Source organism: Lissotriton vulgaris, chromosome 6 (genome assembly GCF_964263255.1).
Source record: "Lissotriton vulgaris chromosome 6, aLisVul1.2, whole genome shotgun sequence".
NCBI classification, from domain to species: Eukaryota; Metazoa; Chordata; class Amphibia; order Caudata; family Salamandridae; genus Lissotriton; species Lissotriton vulgaris.
This window is the reverse complement of record NC_141694.1, coordinates 291,911,166-291,928,518: the sequence shown is the minus strand read 5'-3', so window position 1 is coordinate 291,928,518 and position 17,353 is coordinate 291,911,166.

The window sequence follows — 17,353 nt, the reverse complement described above, 5'->3', positions numbered from 1 at the left end:
TGAGAGATGAAGTGGTGGCATTTGACAGTTGTCGCATCAGAGGTACTGGGTCATCCTATAATAGGCGATAGCTGTGTTAGCGACTGCTTTCGGTCGCTACCAGTTTGGGTACGTCCACTTTGCATATCATTAGCGATAAATATCGCTGACATGCAAAGCGGGCCCCAAACCATTCGCTATCGCCTGGAAGCTGTCGCTAACTGCTGTTAGCGACCACTTGGTAATTGGGCGATAAAAGAATCGCTGCTTTATCGCAAAAAGTGCCGCTAAAGCTGCAATAACACCCTTGCTAATATGGCCCTTAGTCTTTTATAATTTCTGAACCCCAATTTGATGGAGGGGAGAGGTGTTATCTCACCGCATTTCCTGTTTCACCTTAAAGCCGACCAGAAAGTGGTCAGACCATAGAATGGGGAAAGCTGTCTGACATAAGATATTGGCTAAGTTAGAGAAAATGGGATCTAATAAATGCCCTGCCTTATGGGTGTGACCTGAGTTGCAAAGCGTTCCCTTAGATACTACCAGCATGCCATCAAAAGACCCTGAGACAGTCTACTGTCCCCCAAGCTGGTCCTAACACTTAACCAGCAAGCAACTTAAAGACCCTAAGTGCGCCCTTTGACACCTCCTGCATGCTTTCAAAAGACATTTGTGCCACTCCCACAAATTCTCTCCCAGACCTTAGAACTCACATCCAGACACTTCAGACTGTATCATTATCTTGCTTCACCTTTCGGATAATACAGAATGTCCCACACGGTGGCTCAAAATACACGGCGAAGCAGGAGACATGAACATAACACCTTCAGAAATGGGTTTTATTTTACAGAAGGCAAAGACTCTCTTTTTAGAGTAAGGCTTCAGGTTTTATTTTACACAATGCTCTCTAACAGAAAGGCTTTCCCAGATGCCAAATGCACAAAATTCTAATACACATGAAGATTTAAGATATTTACAAGTCAGGAATAATAACACACTTCAATCAATAAATAACTTTATTCGATTTGAAAATAGATCATAAAAGCATATATAAAACCAAACATACATAACATATCACTCTCAGATACAATTCAGTACATTAGAGCAGGCATTGGGAGGTTGTCACATGATTACTACAGCCCTGTTAGATCAGACTTTGCATGCTAATAACCCAGGAACCCTTCCTCTCTTGTTTAGTCTCCCCTAGTTTTCCTTAATGTAACAGCGACTCTCAAGAAATTAGCCACACAAAATAGGGTATGTACTTCAGAGGAAAGCTTTAAAAACAACAAGGATACTCACGCCTGTCTAAAACCAGCTTGATTTAATAAATCCTTTAAAAAAAATTCCTGGGAAAAGCATAGTACGGGCAGAGAAGAATCAGGTGAAGGGTATCCTGTGGAGACCAGTTGTTGCAACCACAGGGCCCTCTGTCGTCGATATTTTTAACAAAACCTGCCAGTACCGCTAGTAAGTGATGGAAAAAATCTAATTTAAAACGGGTATGCAACAGTTAAATACATGAATAATACCATGAATAAACCAGCAGCAAATAATATAAGATAACAATCAAGAAAATATGCTGGACGTCCTGCAAGAGATCAGAAAGATATATAGACTGAATCACAAATGTTTACTTTGGATGTGCACCTCACTCATTCACACATCACAAAGAAAACACCTCAAATGATCAAAGCCACTGGCCACACATCACAATGGCAATAATCAAAACTCAACACGTCACCTGGTGCGAACACTGCATCTTAGCCTACTCCTGACCGGGGGATTAACAGCCGGGGATAAGAGCCTCAGCAACCAGGGTTCCGCTGTACCGAAGTAGACGCGTCCGTCCCCAATCGGGTTCCAAAATCCCGGGTTCTAAGTCAACAACTTTAGCTTTATAATCTCAAAACACACACTAGAAGGTAAGATAATTGTCCTCCTCCCCAATCCTTGAATGTGATTAACCCAAACAACTTGCAAGCGTGGCTATGCACACAGAGAAGCTGAAGCCAGGCAGAGTCAGAATTCAGGATGAAATGAGGCCATGTCAAAGCCAATAGTACAACAGAATGCACATTAGTGCACCACTGCCTATAGCATCACAAACTTCATCTCTGAATGTACAACACAGTGCGCATGTGTAACACGGCACTTGGAGACTAAAAAGTACATTCCATACCTCGCTCTCTCATGCTTTCAAATGCACATCCCAAATGTTCTGTTCTTGGCAAGGCTGTCCTACTCCCTGTCAGCTCCGACTGAAAGACTGCAAAGACTGCAAGATTACAAGAAAGAAACCTTTAAGAGAACCAATGCATATGCAGGATGTTGTACATTCAGGCTAGGATAAAGTAACACACTAAAGTCAATTAAAATAATGGTAGTCAAAGGTCATCACAGGGTGTCAGACCACAAGCGTGCCTCTAGCACTGCAAACATCCAGCCCAAATCCAAAGAGAAAATACTGCTTCTGTGGGGATGATTTCAAGTGAGAAAAGGAAGGCACCAATAACAGAACCAAGAACAAAGCCCGTGGGATACACTGTAGGAATGAAGGGAGAGCTGACTGAGAAATTATATGGGCCTGCAATTCCTAGTGAATTCATAAAGTATAGATAAGTAGGATAATCAACTGCAGTGAAGTTAGTGAATGAAATGAGTGAAAATATACTTGGCATAGCGCATGGGTACCCTAGGGCATCCCAGCGCTTTGACCCAGGTAACATCATCATCACTCATCGGAAAAGAAAGGGTTTTAATTGTTTCCGGAACATGAGATGGTTCGGAAGGAGTCGAATGCTCTCAGGAAGGTTATTCCAGAATTTGGCCGCTTGCAAGGAAAACCGCCAACCCCCCGTACGGGATCTCTTGATCCTAGGGACTGTCAGAAGATTGAGTTCACTGGACCTCAGGGTTCTGGAGGGTCGGTATGGGCAGAAGAGAGGGCGAAGAATATCTGGACCGTTGTTTGTGATGGATTTGTGGACCATACACATGGCCTTAAAACCTATCCTCTCCTGAATCGGAAGCCAGTGAAGAGCACGCAGAGCAGGCTTAACCGAGCTGTGTCTAGGGACTTTGACCAGAAGTCGAGCAGCGCAGTTCTGGACTGACTTCAGAATTTTGATAGTGCCTAAAGGGGCGCCAAGATAGAGTGCATTGGAGTAATCCAATCTGGAAATGATCAAGGACTGTACCAGGAGCCGTCTGGAATCAGAAGGAAGGAGGTTGAGAACCTTCCTTAATGTCCTAATCAAGCCAAAGCATGTTGCAGCTACCTTCCTTGCCTGCACTTGAAAGCCGAGAGAGGGATCAAGCCAGACTCCCAAACTCTTGATTTGTTTCTTTGGGGTCGGAGGGGGACCCAGGCAGCTCGGCCACCATGGATTAAGGTTCAGAGGAGCCTTGTAACCCATGATCATGATCTCAGTTTTAGTCCCATTTAGTTTAAAAAATGAGGCTTCCATCCATTCACAGACCTGAGTGAGACAGGGGGACAGATTGTTTGGTCCAGAGGTCCCGTCTTCAGACCTAGTGAGTGAGACCACCAACTGGGTGTCATCGGCGTAGGTGACCAATTTTATTCCCCAGGGAAGCACCACCTCAGCCAAGGGCCTCATATAGATATTAAATAATGTGGGGCTTAATGAGGATCCCTGGGGAACGCCGTAGTGAAGGGGGAACTGTCTTGAGGTAAACTCCCCTTCAAAGACAGAGAATGTTCTTTCTGCTAGGAAAGATTGAAGCCATTTAAGGGCAACACCGGAAACGCCAGCCTCGCCGAGACGGCTGATCAACAAGGAGTGGTTGACCGTATCGAAGGCTGCGCTGAGGTCCAGAAGGACCACCGCAGCGCAGCCTCCGGCATCTACAATCTTCCTTGCTTCCTCCACTACCACCACCAGGGCGGTCTCAGTGCCCTGTTTTGTTCTGAAGCCAGTTTGAGTAGGGTGAAGTACAGCCTCGTTCTCGATAAAGGCGGATAAGGCAAGATTGACATGCTTTTCTGTGATTTTACTAATCCCTGGCAACAGGGAGATAGGGCGGTAGTTTGACCAGTCATCAGGGTCGAGATTGGCTTTTTTTAAAAGAGCTTTGACTCTGGCCTGTTTCCACAGTGGGGGAACCACTCCAGTGGAAAGGGAGGAGTTGATTACATCCTGTATAATTGGTACTACCACCTCAGAGACTTGTTTTAGGGCAGAGGGCGGGGCAATGTCCGCAGGAGAGCCTGATTTCAGATTCTGCAGAAGTTTTTCTACTGTGGAATGATCTATCAAGGGCAGAACATCCAGAGTAGGTGAGGAGACCAATCGAGTGGTGAGCTCAATGGAGTGTCCAAGATCATTTGTAGCATCCTTCACACAGAAGGAGGAGTAGATGGTAGCAACCTTTGAGCTAAAAAAATTGGCTAACTCCTCGCACCGTTTTAGGGGATCGGCCACTTCATTCAGGGGACTAGGCGGAGTTACCAGAGACTTGAAGATTTTATACATTTCCCTAGGGGAGTTAGCGCCTTTAGATATCTCAAGCTGGTAGAAAGAGGCTTGGGTTAATTTTAGTTGGGTCTTATAGTTCCTAAGAGTAGCTCTGTATTCCGCTTTATCCTCTGGGGTGAAGTTCTTTCTCCACTCCCTCTCTAGCCTCTTACAGTTCCGTTTAAGACATTTCAATTCTGCAGTATACCAGTGCATTTTATTGTAACCTCCACGGTGCACTATTTTGTGTTTAGGGAGAGTGAGGTCAAGAGAGGACTCTAGCCACTTATTAAAGGAACTGTAAGCTTCAATCGGATTATCCTTCTTAATTAACGGAATGGAGTCTTTTAAAACAGTTGCTAACTTTGACACAGGCAGTTTTGACCAAGCCCGACCAGTCTTGGTTGTAGTTGTAAAAGGATGGACAGCATCCATGGGAGTCCATGCAAATGATAGAAGTGCGTGATCTGACCATGGGATAGATAGCGACTCCTTCCACTGCATGTCAGTGAGATTGGTGTAAAAATGGTCAATCAAATGGCCAGAAGAGTGAGTGGCTCCCTCCACAATTTGTTTCAATGCTAAAGTCCCCATTCCCTCCCAAAAATTTTGCGGAATCGGTGCCTCAGGGTCATCAATATGAATATTAAAATCCCCGATGATGGAGAAATTCGAAGAGGTACTGATAGGGTGAGAAATGTTTTCAAGAAGGGAATTACAAAAGCTATTGCAGGAGCCTGGTGGACGATAAAGTAGGATGCCCGAGAGTGTACAGGTAGGGGAGAAGGAAATAGCGAATTCCAGACTTTCGCAGTCAGACAGCGGGTTATCCACAGTCCGACATTTGAGAAAGTCCTTACAGATAATAGTTATGCCTCTGCCCCTGCCCTTGGGACGATCAAGCCTACTTATCACATAGCCATGGGGCAGGGCCCTAACAATATCCGGACCTGAGACCTCCGAGAGCCAGGTCTCAGTCAGAAACAGGACATCAGGACTAAATTCTTCAAATAGCAGATGGATTTCGACGCTATGTTTAGGAAGGGAATGGCAGTTCAGGAGCATTAAGGAGTATGTGCTCTGAATGCGTGTGGAAGATAGGGGGATCCCTCCTGATTATTTTCACAGTGTGGGCAGGGGATCAAAGGAGGGATAAATGGCGCTATGAGTGGACAGGACAAACCACTACCAGCGCTAAGTGACAACAGTTGATCTCTACCGTATACCAGGTCATCTTCTCTTCTGAGGTCAGTCTCCCTGGCCCCCGGTCCCGTCCTGCCATGGACGGGCACAGACGGGCTTTCCTTAGGCGCTCCTTCGGCGCGGGACCAGCGCCTCCGCTGCTCGCGTCCGCTGCGCGGAGAAGTAGCCATCTTAATTTATACAAGCCCGCCTACCTCCTTCCCAACGCTACAACGCTGACCTGCCTCACCTAGTATGGCCGGCAACACGACTCAGCTAGCAATAGGCTGAAGGTCACACAGGTCCAGAATACGGCGCAAAGTAAATTAAAATGCGTGCGCTTTAAAATCGGGACAAAACAAATTATTATTCAATTTGTGCAGCGTGACAGTATTTTAAATATTACAAGTGTCAAACACAGTTTACAGTGTTAAAAACGAACAGCTTCCGGCTTCCGCCTCAGGAGTGGGGTGATGTGCAGGGGTCTGACACAAGCGTTTCCAAGGGCTCAATTTATACAAGCCCGCCTACCTCCTTCCCAACCCTACAACGCTGACCTGCCTCACCTACTATGGCCGGCAACACGACTCAGCTAGTGAAGGTCACACAGGTCCAGAATAAGGCGCAAAGTAAATTAAAATGCGTGCGCTTTAAAATCGGGACAAAACAAATTATTATTCAATTTGTGTAGCGTGACAGTATTTAAAATATTACAAGTGTCAAACACAGTTTACAGTGTTAAAAACGAACAGCTCCCAGCTTCCGCCTCAGGAGTGGGGTGATGTGCAGGGGTCTGACACGAGCGTTTCCAAGGGCTCAATTTATACAAGCCCGCCTACCTCCTTCCCAACCCTACAACGCTGACCTGCCTCACCTAGTATGGCCGGCAACACGACTCAGCTTCGTCTTATAATATTGACTTTGAAAGAATTGTATTTTTATTTACATCTATCCTGCTATTTGGGACCACCACAGCTTTTGAGTCATCTTTTCTGAGGATATTAATAGGCCTTCGCGGTAAAATGTGCTCCTCTTGCAGAGTTTGAGATTTTTGGCAACTCCATGCTCCGCGTGGAATGCAAAGCTACTGAAAACTCAGCGACCAGCGGCGGAGCAGAGTTCTTCCCCCTGTTCGTGCTTATAAAATGCATTTTCGCACATGCAGTAGTGACTTACCGGGATCCCTGCGTTCGCCGACGAGTTTTCGTATCTGTTCGCGTGCACCACAAGATTTGGGTAGGGGGCCACGTGATCCCGTGAGAGTGTGCGATCGCAAACACGTCATTCAGACACACCATCAGACATCCGGCGGAGGTTTGGTGATTCTCGCAATGCCGAACTCACAAAATGTGCAATCTGGAGTAGAATATCTGTCAAGCAACATCAAACCTTCTCAAAAATAATGATTTGTATGAAAAAAAATCCTCAGATTGACATTTGGTTGTACTTTTTTGTACAGAGAGTCCTTTTTCTTTTTTTGCTTTTTATTTTGGAGAGGAAGGAAGTACCCCAGAGTCTCCAACCTACTGTTCATGTCCAGCAGGCTCCTCCCAGTGCTTTGTCCATGTCCCGTTTATTTTCATTTGGATTTGGAGCTTGAAGGATTACCCTTTGTGTCTGCTGCATCATATATCATTGGATTTGAGGACTTTTGGATTTGAGATTTTACAAGTAAGTTGGTGTTGTTTGTTTGAGTGGTGCATTCAGTTGCTGCAACTACAATGTTTGTACTTTTCATCATTTAATTGTTTTTTATTGTGGGTAGCCAATAGGCCCAGAGCTAGTCATGGGTACAAGAAACAACTGTTTCTGTGGTGTCTGTTGAATTTAAGGATCATTTAGGGCATGGATGGCATTGGATTGAATTGCAAAATGTGTATTTTTGGGTATATCACTTTTTTGGTATGTGTTAAATAAATGCCATTGTTGGATGTGTGTGTGTGGTGTGGTTGTTGTATAACTTGCACACCTTGTTTAGCCCTGTGGATTTTCGTTTTTGCATTAAAGCTGTGTTGTTTAGCATGCCTCCTTTGTCTGGCCATATAGGCCTTCTTGAATTAATTGTTTTCCAGGCCTCCTGCTTGTTGTGACTGTAAGTGGCCATGGGGCATATTTGCAGAATGGCAGCATTTGCAATCGCAATTTAACTGTGTGCAATATATGAGAAAATCACTCGCAAAATATGGAATCGCAAAATTTGCAATTCCCTATTTTGAAATTGCATTTAAGGAATCCCAAATTACGATTCCTCAAATGCAATGGAGGAAGCACAGAAAAAAGTGTGATTTGGCCATAAGAAATCGCAAATTTACACCAACTTGGTGGTCATTTGCGATTTCTTTGCGCACACATACAAGTTTCAGGGGAGCAACAGGGTGTCCTTTTGACACCCTGGCACCTTTGAAATTGCATTCTCAATTTGAGATTCTCTAATTGCTAATCATAAATTTGAGAATGCCTTCCCATTCATTCAAGTGGGCCTCCTAGCCCATAGGAATGAATGGGAAGGTATTCCTTATTTGCAAATCTCAATTTGCGATTCGTAAATAAGGAATTATTGGGATTCACACAATTATTAACAAATCCCACATACATAGCAATTTGTGATTCTCAAATTGCGATTAGCTGAAAATCGCAATTTGAGAATCTCAAAACAACGTTTTCATACATATGGCCCCATGTGGCTGGTAGCAATTTTGTGGGGATAGTGTAGTAGTGTGCTGCTTTTGCCATAAAGGCCTGCATGTCTTTCCGTTATTCCTTTTGGCCTAGGCTTCTTGTTGTTGTGGGCCTGTCCATGTGGCTGGTGGTCAATTTGAAGCCAGGCAGTGTGCTTTTGCCATAGGCCTGCAATGTCTGGCTTCGCTTTCTTGTTGTTGTGGGCCTGGCCATGTGGCTGGTGGCCATTTTGAAGCCCGGCAGTGTGCTTTTGGTTGAGTGTGTGTGGTGTGGTTGTTGTGTAACTTGCACACCTTGTTTAGCCCTGTGGATTTTCATTTTTGCATTAAAGCTGTGTTGTTTATAATGCATCCTTTGTCTGGCCATATATCCCTGTTTGAGTTCATTGGTTATCAGGCCTCCAGCTTGTTGTGACTGTGAGTGACCATGTGGCTGGAGGCTATTTTGTGGTGGTAGTTTAGTAGCGTGCTTCTTTTGTCATATAAAGATAAAGAAGAAAAGGTGTCAACGAGGAAAAAATATCCATATAGGCCTGCATGTCTTTCCTTTGTTCCTCTGGGCTTACTGCTTCCATCCCTTTTACCAGCTGCAGCTCGCTGAATTATGTGATGAGCAAATTAATGCCAACCAGGATCCACTTCTATTACATTTGTATTTTTGTTTTTGTTCTTCTTCTTTGCTATCCTTCCTGAGTGTACACAGTATGCCATGAAAGCCCTTGTTGTCAAAGTCTCACAAATGGCTACACTGTTATGTTTTTTTATAACTTAAACTGAGTTAATAAAATGTAATAATATAACACTAACAACTGTGACCACCACACACTAAGTTATATATTATATTTGTTTGTACTAGTAGTAATTAAACCAGAACAACAAATGCAACATTTCACTGATGTTCTTCTCCTGGCTTCTTTGCTTTTAGGTGCACAAAAAGAAGAAAGAAGAGGAGGTGTCATCATCACCTTTTGTACTGCCAGACAGAAGTCCTGCTGTGCACCACATCACGTCCACGTGTGACTCCAGACATCTCTGCAACTTGTGTACCTGCATCCTGCTGATATCAGAAGGAAGAAGATGGCCCCAAAGAAAGGTCCCAGGATCTCCAGGACCCAGAAAGTTGCCAGTTATAAGATGGAACAAAAGAAGGAAGTGGCACTGATCAAGAATAGTGTGCCGGCCATGATGTTATTTGGGAAACAAAAAATTACGCTTGCATCAGCAGTGTCCAGGGACCAAGTTGGGAGCAGCACCTCCGCATCAGCGGATCCACCCCACCAACCTAGGCCCAAGCCCATGAGTGTCATAGAGGTAGCCAGTCTACTTGTGCAAATGCCAACGGGCAGTGATGTTGAAATGTCATTATCGCAAAGTAGTACCCAATCAACGCAAGCGGAAACTCAGCAGATAAGTGGGCAACAACAGCCGGAATAACAGCCGGAACAACAGCCAGAACAACAGGCGGAGCAATAGCTGCAACAACAAGTAGGGTTAGTCCATCAACGTCTTCTTCAAGCCCCCCTTCTGATGATCTAGATGCCACTTGGAAGCCACCAGTTGATCCAGTGGGAGTAACACCTTGAAGGCCTAAGTAAAACTGCACCCATTGCTGTTGGTGTCGATGAAGAAGATATGATCGCGGTGGAAGGTGAACAAAAGAGAGACATTTTCTCTGGTACACAAAATAGCCCTGTCCCGAGCAGTGTAGTGGTACCACCCACATCCTCAGCAACATCTCAGTGGTACCGTAGTAAGAGTCAGGCTGAGACGCCAATCCAATAGAGTACTGCAATGAAAAAAAGTGCGTCACTGAGCCTAACTGGGTTCAAGAAGTCACCTGCATCAGCTGCACCACAAAGGAAAATAATCCAGCCTACCATAGTCAGCATGCTTGCTTAGGTCAGAGGGGTAGTACGAGCGCAACCACACAACGGCACGTTTGTACAATACGAAGCTGGCTATAATGTTAGAGCTGGACCTTCTCCCTTTTTGGTTTGTGGAAGGGGGGTGGTTTCCTTGAATTTGTGACAGCCATCTGCCCAAAATGAAAGCCGGTCCTATTTCGCCAGAGTTGCTGTTCCAGCACTACATCACTATGTTCTGGAATTGCTTGGACAAGCTCTGCAGCAGAGTGCTGTTCACAATATCCACCTGCCAACAGACATGTGGACCAGTTGCCAAGCCACTGATTACATGTGTATCACAGCACACTGGATCTCTTTTGTGGGGGTTAGATAAAAGAAATCTGAAGCAGGTGCTGTTGATACTGCTGAGATTTTTAATCCTAGACTGAAACATGCAACTGTAGCCATGTTCGCCATGGAGAAATCTCATACTGCTGCAAACATTTTGGAAGAGTTTAACAGTAAGGTCTTTGAATGGCTGCACCTAAGAGGGCTTAACATCAGTTTTGTTGCCACGTATAATGGCAGTAATATAGTTAAAGCCATGGAGGATGGTGCCTATTTCAAGGTCCTGTGTTTAGCACACTGCATTAACATAATTTTTCAAGACTTTCTGAAAAAATAAGCCTGAGTCAGCAACTTACTGACCCCCTACAGAAGAATATGCACACATTTCAGCCATTCTTTTGAAGCCCGGTAGCAGCTGAAGATCATTCAATGTGAGCATAAAATGCCAGTCAAAGCACTCATTCGGGAGGTGCCAACACGTTGGAACTCAACTTATTGCATGCATGCTCTGTTTGATCGGACCAATCAATGAGTATGTCATGCAAAGAACAAGGAATGCAACTGTGAAAGGTATGACCCTACAGATGGACCAATGAGGTCTAGTTAAAAGCCTGACAGAGATGCTTCTTCCTTTTGAGCTCTTCACACGTGAAGTCAGCAAGGAGGACTGTACTATGGGCCAAGCTATCCCATTGTTGCACATGCTAGAGCAATAGCTGAAGGAGGTGTCTTAAGCGTACACAGGTGTGGATGAAAAAAATGAAGCATATGAGTTGGTGGAGAGCTTATCCTGCCACTTAGCTGAAAATACAAGGGTACAAACTCGCATTGTTTCAGGAAAACATTACATTTGTGCCCCAATTCTGGATCCACGGTACAAATCGGTAATGAACAGTAAGACATGAATTTCTTTTTCAGAAGTAGATGTTGGCCAGTACATAACTTGGATAGCTGAGGCAGCCAGTGACTTGGAAAATGAACGGCTGATAATTAAAGGCCCGCTATTCAAACTCACAACAAGTACTGCAGCAGGGCATCCAGCGTCAAGTTCATCTTCAAAGCTGGAGGGCAGTGGGTTTGGCTCAGAGCGGTCACCAACACTATCGACAATAGCAAGAACCGGATCATCAACCCCAGTAAAATTGGCAAAGTATTGGTATTTACAGCAAGGGCTTGCTAGGTCCAGTGCTGATACAAAGAAAAAAGAGGCCAAGCAAAGTGGAGCACCCTTGAACATTGAGCGGTGGTCAAGGCCTATATGGATGACCCAACAGAGGTCTATATTGATCAAAACCCATTGCAGTGTTGTTATGTGAAAAGGAACCAATGGCCAGTGCTCAGCAGGCTGGCGATAAACTATCTGGATTGCCCTGTCACAAGTGTCTCTTCTGAACATGTTATCAGTACTGCTGGTGCCATTGTAACAGTGAAAAGGACCAGTCTCTCGCCCAAAAAATGTTTATTCCCTTCAAAAGAAGTGGAACATGATGACTACTATAGCTATCCTCCTTTCCGAGCCAAGAGATACTGCCCCTTAACTTGAGATGAGAAGGAACAGGTAATGAATGATGGCATGCATTGGATGCTGATTGAGTGATTGCTGTCTGTGTTGTGCATGAGATGAATTCATAGTGTACTATTATTCAATCTACACACTAAAAGTAACTCAAGTTAATGTTTCACTTCTTGTTGTTTAAAAACAAAATTGTACTTCTACTGCACTCCGATCCATTGCATTTTGAATATGGAATGTGGATTCACTCTGTACATTGCCCACAATCACTCAGTAGGATCGAAGATGATTGATGGAATAACTCAGGGCGTTTCATGAGTGGCATAAAAGGTAAATAAGTCAACAACAACCACAGAAGACCTACATGTCTGTGTCGTGGTGGAGTTGCGTTACAAGTGTAGTAGTAGTGGTATGACTGACAACTGTGCATCCCATTGATTTAGTTACCTACTTTGGAAAATGCTTTGTTGCTCTATATATGTGACATGTGTGCTCTGTCTGTCTAAGTCAAATTCTAAGCTAAGTGGAGGTTGGGTGGGTGCCATGGGCCTGTTGTGTCCTGTTGCTGTTGTAGGCTAATGTTGCAAGCAGACAACAGAGTAATCATGATTTAGCCATGCCGCTCTGAAAGTGTTTGCACTCCTCCATAATTTATGGGGGGGTTTTGAACTTGATTTTTAAATATCCCTTTTGTTTTTTTATCTGCACTTACAGGCCGGCCTTTACCCTGTGCTATACTGGGAAAAACAACTCACACTCACCTACGAATCCAAATTGGCCAGGCAGGCAGTGGCATCCAAGATTGACGGACGCAGCATGGAGAGGAGGACCATGAGGAATGCAGACATGCAACTCTCCAATTTGACCAGAATAACATACAGTAAAACTTTAGTATCAACAATCATCATCTTTTAAAAAATGTGATTCATTTTTTCTCTTCAATCATTAATACTGTTTGTTGTTGTTGTTTGCTCTCTGCTTATAATTGATCCCTACAGCTATTTGTTTAATTTTCTTTGCTATATGTAATTTGGGTCTCTCTGAGGTCAGACAGGCAAGGCAAATTGCATAATAATATATAATATACTGCAGCCCTGTACTGTCTACTAGTCTAGTTAATAAGTACTACTTATCATTAACCATCAAGTCATCACTCATCATCATGATGCATACATTTCCTTTTTCTCCCTTTACAGATTTATGGATATGATGGTCGTATGCCAAGATTGTGTTTTGTTGTTTGTCTATGTGTAGTGTTTTGCTCTGTCAAACCTTTACCCAAGCCCCCCTTCCCAACCATTCATCAAACCTTAACCCTAGTCCCCCAGGCTGTGTGATTTATATTGAGGTGTGACTAAATTCAATGTACACCAATAATTGATCACACGCTTGCTGGGGCGGATGTGGTGAAAGCAACACTAATTAAATTTTGAAGCAGGAAGAGGATCTTCTTCTGATTGCCCACCCAGGCTTAGTATATTTGCAAGTAAATTTTTTTCCAAAGGAACCTAATCCACCATCATTAATTGCTGGCATTGATTGGTTTTGTTATCCTCCTACATAGCTCTAAAGGTTACGATTGTGTTGAGTGAATTGATATAACTACAGTTTGTAACTTGTTGTACTAGGCTATTTCCACCACCATTATGTTTTATTTTACTTTAGCATTGCTAATCAGCATTATTATTATTGTTTGGCAATCTTCTTGTGTACTGTACTGTACTGTACTACATTCTACTACTCCTCCCAGAGTCTTTCTCAAGTGACAGATTGTCTCATTTTCTTTTTTTGCACATGCTACTGCCAGTGTCTACTAGTACTACCACCACAACCATGGCATGTTGGGAACCCATACCATCAATACCATGCAGACATCGCTGTGGCTACGTTAAACATCAATCACAGTTAGGAGAAGAAGTTTTGGGGAAGGCATAATTAATAATGGAAATTAATTCACACACCCCTTGAGTCTGTTGCAGAATGCATAGACTAGGAGGAGAGATTGACAGTACTAGTAGGCCAAGTCACTCAGTGAGGGGTACAGCATCTATCTGTTTGTGTCTTACAAAATCGGCAGATTATTTAAATTGAATGTATGACATAATATCGAAAGACAGAATATAGACATACAAAAATATCAACACAAAAATATCGACATCAAAAATATTGAAGTTCTATCTACATAAATATCAAGAAAAAAATATCGTAGTACAAAATATTGAAGTACAAAATATCATTTTTTTAAATGTATTAATAATAATGTAAAAATAATTTTAAAATACATATAATTAAAAAAAGGATGGATACAAACATTAAAACAAATTAAAAAAATAAAAACTAATACACATACGTTTAAAATAAATTTAAAACTCTACATATAAATTAATATATATACTTACTCCACATCAGTGGGGAAAGCGTTGGATAGCGAAGGGGTTAAAATTACTATACCCACTTCAGAGGGTGCAACAGTAGGGAAAGCGTTGGATACCGTAGGGGTAAAAATTACTATTCCCACTCCAGAGGGTGCACAGTAGGGAAAGCGCTGGATAGCGTAGGGATAACAATTACTATTCCCACTCCAGAGGGTGCAACAGTAGGGAAAGCGTTGGATAGCGTAGGGGTTAAAATTACTATTCCCACTCCAGAGGGTGCAACAGTAGGGAAAACGCTGGATAGCGTAGGGGTAAAAATTACAATTCCCACTCCAGAGGGTGCAACAGTAGGGAAAGCGTTGGATAGCGTAGGTGTAAATATTACTATTCCCACTGCAGAGGGTGCAACAGTAGGGAAAGCGTTGGATAGCGTTGGGGTAAAAATTACTATTCCCGCTCCAGAGGGTGCAACAGTAGGGAAAGAGCTGGATAGCGTAGGGGTAAAAATTATTATTCCCACTCCAGAGGGTCTAACAGTAGGGAAAGCGTTGGATAGCGTGGGGGTAAAAATTACTATTCCCACTCCCGAGGGTGCAACAGTAGGGAAAGCGTTGGATAGCGTAGGGGTAAAAATTACTATTCCCACTCCAGAGGGTGCAACGGTAGGGAAAGCACAGGATAGCGTAGGCATTATATTAACATACTTATCAATTACATATTAAAAAATATTATTTACAAAACCATATTACTAAATACCAAATATTTATAAATATTATTTACTTAAATAACAAAATATTACTTCCCACGCTACTCCCCCTTTAACACACAACACAGTACACACACAAACAAACACAATTAATATAAATATCAATTAATCAATTAATAACAATTAATAATATTAAATTGATGTCATTATAAATTAACTGATCAACAAATATTAATTACCAATTAATAATTAATAACCAATTATTATTGCACATCGATATTCTGTGCCATCGAAATTAAAACATCGATATTCTTGTATATTGTTATTTTAATTTCGATATTTTGGCTACTCACCATTTAAATCAAACACTGACTGTGGCCCTGCAGCAGCAAGAAAACAGTGTGACGTAAAACAGTAACCCCCATAAAACATTAACATTGTATGTAAAGTATAAATATCATTTAATCCCCTAACAAAAATAAACTATGTTAAAAATCCCACAACAGCAGGTGACCCACCCCTCTCCCTAACCCAAACCAATATCCAAAATGAAAAAGTCCAACCAATTTTCCATAAACCCCAATACCCAGTTCCGACCTACCAAAGAAAGGAATAACAAAAGGGGAAATCCAACAGGGTCTCTATCGGCAGGCTAGTTGCTCAACTCGCTTCTCTAGGACCTTTATCCTCTCCTCTAGGCCGGAATTTTGAAGGAGCATACGCCGCTGGAATTTCCTGCAGTTGCATCCACGTGGGGGAGCATGCTGGATGAAGTGTGGTGGCGGGCGGCTGCCAGACCGCGGCGCTGTGCCACTCGAGGGCTGGGGGAACTGGCTGGGGCCTGGGGCATTGGAGGAGGCTGCAGCAGCTCGCCGCCACCTCCTCCTCCTCTTCCTCCACCAGAACCACCAGCCACCGATACTCTTTTTGAATGACCTCAAGCTGCCAGCGCCAGGCCATGGCTGCCAACTCCTTCCTGTCCAGATTGGATTTGGGTTGGGAAAGAAGTAGCTACATCAAGGAGAAAAAAGTGTATTGTAACAGACTAACAATATACTCTTAGCAAAACTAGAAGACAAATTAAATTGACATAGAGTGGCACAGTAGCACTAGCAAGCACAGTACATAACATTTGTGGTATGTATCTATCCTCCCACTTCCTCGGCCTCTAACATTTGTGGGAGTATCAGGCAATATACTAGGACTATGGACTTGAGTACACATTACACCAGATTTCTTCTTCTCTCTTGTTTAGCAAAATTACGTAAGCTGACTTTTCGTCAGCCTGTCAATATACTAGGACTATGGACTTGAGTACACAGTACACCAGATTTCTTCTTCTCTCTTGTTTAGCTGAAATTACGTGAGCCTGTCAGCTCAGTCAGCTTGCGCCCAAGAGAAACATACTTGTGACGAAGCCTCACGTTAGTTTTATTTACTACTATCTGCGGGTGGGAAAGCTGACTACACAATCATTGTATTTTTCTATTACGGGTGACACTGCCCCTACTCTGTTACATGATCACCAAGGACAACTGCTCAATTTCACTTTCACCCTGCCCTAACTACTACAAAAAGGCAGATGATATCTGATCCAATTGCTTATATATGGGACGACAAGAGGTACTTTGTTTTGATTGATTGTGTAACCATGCAGCCGATAGCTAGGCCATGGCAGGCTGACACAGTCGAAAATAAATTAACATACAGTGGGTGTGGGCCTCTGAGTCGGAGGGAGGCGCTTGATAACAACATACACACAAAATATATATGCTGTGCTTGCAAACCTACTGTGAGTCAAGGGTGTATTCTGAAAATACAACTCAGTTCTCATTGACTTTGCTACTCTGGCACAGTTTCTTTTACATTCTCTTCAAAGTAAGACTCTTCATCCAGTCACAGTTTCCACCTATGCTATCTATGATGAATACCATCCAGGCATCCATCCATTCAAAGTAAATATGTCTATCATTCTTCTTAATCTCTCAACAAACCTTAGTTTGTTTCACCAACAACAAACATTTATTTATGTTTTTAAACCACCACCCACCCATGCATCCTTCCTTCCATGCTTGCAGTGGCTTTGAGTTTGACCCATGAAACACACCGGAGGATTCTTGCTATCCACCCATACAGTTTCACCCACCCACCCAGACAGGCATCTTTTCTTTCACTTTCTGTAGTGTAGTTCCTAAATCCCTTATAGGCTCTGCGCATTGGAATAATATACACTGTAGATTTGACATA